This window comes from Pongo pygmaeus, chromosome 3 (genome assembly GCF_028885625.2).
Source record: "Pongo pygmaeus isolate AG05252 chromosome 3, NHGRI_mPonPyg2-v2.0_pri, whole genome shotgun sequence".
NCBI lineage: Eukaryota > Metazoa > Chordata > Mammalia > Primates > Hominidae > Pongo > Pongo pygmaeus.
Genome location: NC_072376.2, coordinates 129,105,723 through 129,115,746, shown reverse-complemented (window position 1 = coordinate 129,115,746; position 10,024 = coordinate 129,105,723). Strand labels below are relative to the sequence as shown.

The 10,024-nt window shown below is 32.7% G+C and overlaps 1 pseudogene; it reads left to right on the top strand.

Moving 5' to 3' along the window:
* The first annotated feature begins 8,952 nt into the window (after positions 1–8,952).
* LOC129034588 (tetratricopeptide repeat protein 39C-like) lies at positions 8,953–9,622 on the top strand (annotated as a pseudogene).
* Positions 9,623–10,024: the final 402 nt, after the last annotated feature.

Genomic DNA, 10,024 nt, shown 5'->3' with positions numbered 1-10,024 from the left:
TCCTAAATCTTCCTCTCTTCCCCTGCCTCTGCAAAAACATCTGCCTAAAACAATGTGTGCGTGTGTGTGTGTGTGTGTGTGTGTAGTTAGGAAGATACTTTCCATCTTGTGTCTTCCCAAAGGCAAAATCATATGAGTGTAAAGTGGGCTATTTAAAATAACTTTGAGGGTTATTTTTAAAGTGTATTCCTCTTTTTGCTTAAAATGTAAAATCTTATTTGGCACTTATTTTGCTTTGCTAGCATATGTTTCTAATGATTAACTTAGAAAAAGTAATTTGTCTTTGAAACAGCTTGTAATGGTAACAATTGGTATACTAGCATGGTTATTCATCTAAATAGTGTATTTTATAGACAGAAGAAACCTTCAGTAAATAATACAATTTCGTACTACATACTTTAAAAAGATAAACTTATCTTGTGCTTATTCTAAAGTAAAACATAATTTTTTATGTTTAATAAATGCTGTTTTTGAGAAATACTAATTTGCACAAATTTAACAACTTAGTAAATTAATTTCATTTAAAAATATACTGAGAATCTTATTTTGTTATGCAAAAGTGTGCTCCTGTAAGTTGAATATTATTTGTACCTTCAATTTGTTCTGTTTGACTTTTCTTTCTGCATTAATCTTTCTTAAGTAGTAATTACTGAAGCAGTAGACATATACATATAATCTAGTATTTGGAATACATGTAGTAGCTTGATAAGTGATAACTACAAGAGTTATTTACAGTGTTTTTTCTCTTTTCCCCATGAATCTAAGTTTATTTTTCTTTTATCTGGTGCTTTCCCTGACAGATTTTCAAGGTTACAAAATTGGCTGCTCGAAGTCAGATGTATAGCAAAGGCCATTTGTCATGTTCACTTTCACATTAATAGGCCTTATCAAAGAAGAAAATCTGCTCAAACCTCTTAGAAAATTTCAAATGAATTAATTATGTAAGAATTGCTGGAAATCAGATTAAGCATGGGAAATTTCCCTACAAAAAGTTCTGACTCAAGTTGTTTAAATTGTTTTTCTAATCTTCTAACTTGCCTACCTCTGTTTTTTGCATATAATCTGATCATATCCAGATAATATAATTACATGAACATCAAAGAGAGCCAAACATGCTAGCAGAATGATGTTTTAATTAACTTTTTATCAGAGAAGAGTCAACTGCTTTCCAACAGTGGCATCCTTAGGTTGTCAGATAATTTCCCAAATTCATTTCCATGAAATTAATGACAATAGATAAGTTTAATGCTCTCCAAATTTTGTAATTTTAAAAATATTGGAAGTTAATTTCACCAAAATATTTTATTTTTGAGTCATCAAAAAGAGTAACCTATAGCACCTAGGCATGTTTGTCTTGGATCAAGGAAAATCAGGGGAAATCAGGAGTTGATTCAAACAGCTATCAGATGTAGGAAACCTCTCCTGGTAATGAATATCAAGGCAAATTTTAATTCATATTTAAAGTTAGTACTTAAGATAGTTTGTATCTTGAGCCATAATGAAATTAATTTAATTTTCTACAACTTATCATAAGAATGGTGGAGAGTGACAGAAAATAAAAATCCAAAGAGTGAGAGAAAATATTCTCTGTTAATCACATATAATCAGATTATATGTGTTATATGTGTATGAAGTTTCTTTTACTTCTCTCTATTAAAATGCAAATCTGGATTAATAGGGAAATGACTTCTTACAAATTTTAGTGTCCTTATTAAATCTGATAGACATTGATAACAAGTCGAATCCCAAGATTTTTGTTTCACTTTTACATCAGTGGTATCAATTTTTGTATTAATGCAAGAATATGTATCCTTAAAAGGCAGATACTTGTGTCTTAATAGGATTGCACTGAGCATGAGTTTCTGTAGTTAATGCACATTTACTTAAAACTTTAAAAATTAGGTTTTTGTCATCATTTTGAACTAGTAAAATTCAAATCTTGAATTTTCCACTAAATCTTTTCTTCTACTTTATTTCTTATTTCTGTTGCACCGTTATCCTCCATTCTGTATACAGCCATAACATTTCGAGTTATCATTGTCTTTCTTTGCTATACAGTCAATTATAAAGTCCCATACATTTAAGTTTTTCTTGCAAGATTATTTTTTATTTGCAAACCAACATTTATCTTCCTTCAACTGTCCAAAATCCCTCGTCAAATGTTGTGAAAACTTAGAGAAACTTTTGATATTGAACTGTGTGTGCTTAAAATGTTAATATTCAAGATAAATATCTTTGATAATACTAAGTAAATACTATGTAATAAAGCAAATTTGGTATTTTCCTTAAGTTTTGGTGTATTACATGTGGATAAAATAAAAAAGCACACATTGATGCTAAATATGTATTATTTTCATACAATGATCCAAATGCTTTCTACAAATTAGCTTAACTTACATGAAATCCTATAAAATTTAAATATATCACAATTTTATAGATAAAGAACCTGAAATATAAACATAATATTACATTTCTAGATCCTATATAAAATATTCTGTATTTTCATAAACAAATATATTGCTGTAGTTAACGTTGTTTCTGTTACTCATAGCCACACATCATCAAGTAAAGTTTTCAATCTGTAGCAGCATGTAATAGCTTTCATATTTTGCTGTGATGAACAACATATTTTCTCATAGATACAATCATAGCATATAGCCACCAATGTGGCTGAATAATTTTATGATCAGTATATATGTATGTGTGTGTAAAAAAATAGTGAAATGAACAGAATATATGTAACTTTAGTAAAGCCTATAAATATATTTGAGATTATACTAAAATCTCTAAAGTCTAAGTGCATATTCTTTTGTGATATAAATTGCTGAATATTACACTGATACATTAAAAATTTCAGGCACAACTAAATTAGCTGAATCTCATTATTAAATATTTCAGGAAGAATTATATTGAACTTTGCTTTTCTTTGAAATAAGGTAAATAATTCCTCATAACATATATAAAGCATTTGGACCATCATGTGGAAACAGTAAATATTAAAGGTATAACAGTTCCCATTTATTCACTCATTCTTTTCTCAGAAAGATTGACCTTCCTTTCTTTCATCGTGTGATACAGCCTTCTCCAGTGGGAAGAGTATGCCTCCTTCCAGAATTAGTGCTGGGCTTCACCAGGTAACTTGATTTAGCCAGTGGCATGTGAGCAGAAGTGATAAATACAACAGCTTTTAGAGCCATAGCTGGTTTTTGCCTGCTCTCTGGTTTTTCATCTTGTTACCTTTGTAACCACTGATCCTTCAGTTAGGGCCTAAGAGAGAAGAAGACACATAGATAAGCTAAATAAACGTAGAAGCAAAGAACTGCAGCTTACTCTTAGCTGCCAAAAGGTGACATAAGTGAAAAATATCATTATTATTGTAAAGCCACTGAGAAATTTTGGAAGTTTTGTTTTTCACCCTTGCCTGGGGAAGATTACAAATGCTCTTCGCTATTTTATGTGTTGTCTCAAAGTTGTTGGGACATTTCTCATGTGGCAGCCCTTAAGAGTGAAATAATCCTGTAAATTTGATTACTTAAATAATTAAACTAAAATCATAGCAGTATGCAATCTGGAAAAGAGGCCATGCTGTAAGGAAACTTTGGCCAAGGGCCAAAGATATGGCTGCTTAGAAAGGGGTAACATAGAAAGCCTGAGGTTGCTGTCCTTATAAAGACCTGCTGGCGAAGTTGCTTTTTGTCTAGCATCTGGGAACCTGGATTTTGGGATAGTTCCTACTATTCTCAGAACTATAAAGAGTGGCTCACCCTGCCTAAAATACTTGTAAAAACAATATGGCTTATGCTGAACATCTAATTTCCTTCTGCAAGTCTGATATTTCATATGTGCTAGGAATAGGGTTTTACGTGACTAGACCCTAATAAAACTGTGGACATTGAGTCTCTACAACACATGGTGTCACAACATTTGTTGGAGGAATTAAGTATGCATTGTGTAACTCCAATAGGCAAATACTCTTTGCAAGCTGCACCTGTTTTCTTCCAGACTGTATCCTGTATCTATTCATGTTGCTGATTTTGCTTTGTATCTTTTCACCGTAATTAGTAATAGCCATGAGTATGACTATATTGTAAGTCCTATGAATCCTCTTTGTGAATTATCAAACCTGGGTGTGGTCTTAACAGTCCCCACCACAACAATCATATTAATTATATTGAAATACATTAATTAAATATAACAAAGAGCTGAAAGACTGGATAAATTTTTAAAAAACAAAATACATGCTTCCTACATAAGATATACTTAACATTTAACAACAAATTAAGAGCTAATTAATTTTATTAAGATGGAGTGATACACCATCTTAATAAAAATGTATTTTAAAAATTGTTTAAGAAAATAATTAAAAACCAAGTAAACAAAATAAACATGTAACTCAGAAAATGGGAGAGTTTTCAAAAATAAAGAGGTTTTTATTTATGTAAAAGAGGCATAACTTACCTAAAAGAAAGGTATTACTTACACTAAAGATACTAATAAATTAAGACAGATAAAAATGAATGCTTTGAGAAATAAATGGTACAGTATGTTCTTTGGAAATAAAAGAAAGTCTAAATTTTTCATCTATTATTGAACAAGAAAACAATACATAATTCATCAAATACAAATTGAAAGTATAAAGCACACAATTAAACATGTCATATACACTACAAAATGCAACATATTTCACATTTTATGTGTGTTTCTTAAGAGAGCTATTTTATTTTTCCATATATATCATTTATGCAATTATTACATGATTAATAGATAGGAAGGTTATAATAGCAAAATAAACTATTATATACACTTTATATATAAACTTATATATTATATACATATAGTTTATTTTGCTATTATTTTTAAGATTATGTGCAAATATATCTACCAAATCTGTTCCTGGAAGTGAGATTTCTGAGTCATAGGCTGTGAACATTTAAAGAACTGGTTTCTGGTGACTAGCTAATCCATTTATCATCAATGGGTATATGGGTATATCCCCAAGTAAAATGTATGGAGTACCTACTTATCTCATCTTTCTTTTCATCACTTTCTATGTCTTTGCCTATCTCACTGGGAAAATGTGTTACTTTATTAAATATTTACTTTGCAATAATTCAAATATCCTTTTTTACTTGTTCTTTCTTAATTGGTGAGGTAATCTTCCATTCTACATTGTAATAATTCACTAAGCTGCATACTTATGACTTGTGTACATTTCCGTATGAACCTTTGTGAAATTTATCCATGTTGTGAAAATAGCTATAGTTTATTTATTCCATTGCCCCCTGGCATTACACAATCTATTTCTCCATTCTGCTATTTAATAACAGTTTTAATCTTCACTAAAATGCATTACTATGGATGTATTCTTTCTTCTCATATTTCTTCTTAAATATTTCAAAGAGTGCAATTAAAATTCTAAATAAAAAACTTATGTTAACTGCAATGGCCTGAATAATTGTGTCACCTTGGAATTTATATATTGAAATCCAAATCCCCAATGTGATCGTTTTAGAAGATGAAGTCTTTTGAAAGAAATTACTTGGTATGGTGGTGCCCTCATGAATGGCACTAGTGTCTCTATTAAAAAAAAATCCAGAGAATCCTTGAGCCCTCTTTCTGCCACAAGAGGATACAATAAATATACAATGAGAAGTCTGCAATCTATAGTCCAGAAGAGGACCCTCAGCAGAACCTGACCATGCTGGTGCCCTGATCTCAGACTTCTAGCCTCTAGAACTCAGAAATAAATTCCTATTGTTTATAAGCCATGTTGTCTACGATGCTTTGTTATGGCAGCCAAAATTAAATGAGACAAAAACCGTTATTAAAAATAACACACTTTTATTTATTACATGTTTATTCTCTCAATTATTGACACAATTGAGTATCTCTTTTTTATATTGGGGGTTTGCCATAATCACTATGCTAATATTTTATGGGTGTGGGATAGGAGAAACAGTAGCGGCCAGTGGATAAATAGTCTTCTCCTAGTTTTTACAAAGGTGACTAACTTCAGGCTACACAGTAATGACAACAGAAGAACTTTTCCCAACTCCAAATGGAAGATTTCAACAAACATTCTGTAGACATGGAATAATAATTATGATAAATAAGAATAATAGCACAATTTTGGTTATAGCTTCAGGATAATGCTTCCCTGAGTACTATTAGATGATGGATATATATTCTGTCACTCAGTCAACTACAAAACAGGCAGATGAGTTGGTGAGACAGATTTCCTCCCTATTTCGAAGAGATTGACGGGATATATATTACTTCTCATCCAAGAAAAATAAAAATGTCATCAGATCATCCACATCCTGTCTTATTAATTTGCACTATTCCACAGTGCACCCTGGTACACTAGTATGTGCACATGTGTGCACTCGTGTGTGTGTGTGTATACACACACACATATATATAGTTATCAATAAATGTTTCACTTCCAAAATTATTTAAAACATTTAGCTACTGACTGCATTCATCTGTTTTTCAAGATTACTTACTCCAATATTCTCACTACAGATACTATTCCAACACTTTGCATCATCTAATTTACTGACACCACCAGTTTTTAAACTTCACCACACCTATCATTTTCTTCCTTTCTTCTTTACCCAACATAAAGACAGGGCTTCATCATTTTCTTTCCCTGCCCTACATTTCTTATACTTGCTGGGAAAATCTCTCATCTCTAATTTTAATGATTAAAACCAATTAATTTCCTCTTCAGCAACTGTATGCAAGAAGAATTATACAATTGGAAAAAATTGAAACAGCTATGCTCACTCTTTTCATTTTATGTGAATGGAGATACTTATATATCTCATGCAATTTATAATTTCTACTAAGCAGTCCTCCTATTTTTCCCCTAGGTTATGAACTCTCAAATACTTCCAATATGAACGTTTTCTCTCATCAAACCTCTAACATCTCCTTGCCTCTTGCATCAAGCTGATACTCTGCCATCTATTTTACAGAAAAGGGAGTAACAAGAAAAAACTCACCTTTCTTCAAGAAATATTCCAACTGCTCTGCATCTGTGAACATGCTCTGCCTTCACTCCTGTCACTGAAGATCCTTCACTGCACAGCTCTTTACCTCTACTCAACGTGAGTCTTAATGTCTCTTTAGTTAATTGTATAATGGCCATACTCCTCCCAGAAATTTATGTTGATACTTCGTCACAATGTTAAAAATAAATCATGGGTCTTGGTTATAACTTCAAGATAGTACTTGCCCAAGTTACTTATTAATTAGAAATGGAAAGATAGTAATATCAAAGAGCAGAAGTCACACACTACCTGAACTCAGCAAAACAAGTTAACCTCATCAGTAATGGGACAAATAGAAATCATGTGCTTCCTATCATTATGCTCAGAGAAGGATGAAATATTTCATCTGGTAACCCTGCCAAAAATGTTTAACTTGAATTTAATCATAAAGAAACATCATACAAATATGTAAATAGAGGAACATCCCACAAATATGAAGGACATCAAAGACAACAAAAATCCAAGGAATTGTCCCAGATTATGGGAGATTAAAGAGATTTAACAACTCAATGCAAGTTAAAATCCTGCCTTGGATCCAGGACCAGATTTTTGTCACTTATAGCAATGGAACAATAGGAAAAATTTAAGTAAGGTCATTAAATAAGATACTAGTACTGTATCAATGCTGATACTACAGTTTTTATACTTGGACTATAGTTAAATATAATCTTCATCTTTTTTTTAAGAAAAAATATTGAACATAACAGGGTAGATTTAAAACACTGTAAGATGGTAACAGAAAATTCAACAGGTTTTTGACTTGTTTGCTACAGTATGTGGAGGTACTGACCTGAAAAATACAGAAATTCACCATTCTGAATTATCTTGTATTTTATTTCAAATCCATTTAATCAACCTTTCAAACATATGGTTTTAAATATCCATGTCTTATATAGAAAACTGCTTGAAACATTTCTGTGTTACTTGAATAACCATTATGTGTATATGCATAAACCAGGAAAGGTCTAATTGCTATTTGCATGGATTATTTATAGCTAAGTGGCCCATGAAAAAAATGAGAGTCCATAAAAATGCTATTGTGTGCTAAAACCAATCTGTCTTGCTCATTTTAATTGTGAATGAGAATATCAGTTTATAGATTTTAGAAGCATAGGCTTATAAATGTTTCTAACAAACAAGAACAAAGGTTATAGAAGCAATCTGTCAACTAAATGCTTTATAAACTTTCACACAGAATGCTTTATTTCCCCCAGAAAACTGGGTTTTCTGTTTCCAAAAGGCAGATCACTAAGATGCCTCTTTTATTCTGTGTAACTAACTTATTATCATTTTAACCAATATAGTTGTAGTATGTATGTATGTATGTATTTATGTATGTATGTATGTATGCATGTATTGAGACAGAGTCTTGCTCTGTCACCCAGGCTGGAGTTCAGTAGCATGATTTCAGCTGACTGCAATTTCCGCCACCTGGGTTTAAATGATTCTCCTGCCTCAGCCTCATGAGCAGCTGGGACTACAGGAGCATGCCACCATGCCTGGCTAATTTTTATATTTTTAGTGGAGACGGGGATTCCCGATGTTTGACAGACTGATCTGGAACACCTGACGTCAGGTGATCCGCGCCCGCCTCGGCCTCCCAAAGTGCTGGGATTACAGGCCTGAGCCACCATGCCTGGCCTGTTGTAGCATTTCAACAGATCTAACATGGTGACCGCCATGGAGTTGATTTGTTGTTGTTGTTTTCAATCATTTGTATGGCATATATATTCAGGGCATTTAAAAATAGAAGTTTCTAGGTTGGTGAGCACATGAAGGTTCTGGAAGGGTGGCATGCCCTGAGAGGGCATGAAAGCTCTGTGCCCCTTCCTGCATACCTTGCCCTGTGCATCTCTCCCATTTGACTGTTCCTGAGTTGTGTCCTTTATAATAAGTCATGACAAATCCAAGTGTCTTAACTCGTTTTCATAATGCTTTGGAACTTGCAATACATCTGAGAGAAATTCAACATGTCTGTCTGTATGAAATTGGTTGGTGCCAAATGATAAAGCTGAATTGCAAGGATAAATTTGATTCCTTAGAGAGGCTGAAAAAAATAAAGGGTTCAGACGGTCCCAGTGCTATCTGCCTGTTTAACTGCAGTTTGTCAGGAATCCACTGGTGATGTGGGAGGCACAGTTTGTCTTTAAAGAAGTTCACAAACTCTTCAAAAGGAAAAACAACCAAATTGAACAGTTCTCTGTGAAAAAGTCAGAGGGAGTTTGGAAACAAACCTTAACCAAACTGCCCTGTGTGCTGGCATCTACCGAAGTGTTATACTTATAGAAAGCCCTTCCAAACTGTTCTGTTCCCAACCTATAGAGGAATTAGTTAAATTTCACCAGTGGGTGGATAATTCATCTGTTGGATTAAAGTATTTGCTTCTTGGTGCCATACATAAATCTCTAGGAAACTCAGAAGATGTTGTTCATTTATTTCAGTAAGCAATTAAAGATGAGTTGTGTCATCAGTATAACTTGTATGTTCAACTGTATGCTTGCTGTGAACTTGGCTATTTTCTATTGGCGAAAGCAGAGACCAGAGAGAAGCAGTACTCTACTTCTTAAGAAAAGTAGGATTGCTCTGGCTCCAACTTTGAAAACGGATTGCATTTTTACATCGATTCCAGTCTTTCTCAGAAAATTGGTTTCTCAGTGACAGATCTGATATTTCTGCTCTGTCACTCTCCACCCAGGTTCTGTTTTTTAAGACCAAAGCAGAGGACAAAGCTCTTGTAAAGATGAGCTTTTGTTCTGAAAATCACCTATGCTAAAGACACATTTTTCCAGTTAGGCTGACATATTAAATATCTCCTCTTTTAAACATATAACTAAAATGTAATAATAATAATAATAACTACCTGGGAAGACAGTTAAATGAACTTGTTCATTTTAATTTTGTGATTTATTAATTTTAAAACAAAATTAAACTAAGTATTCAAAAATAAAATACAGAAGCGACTAATCTCA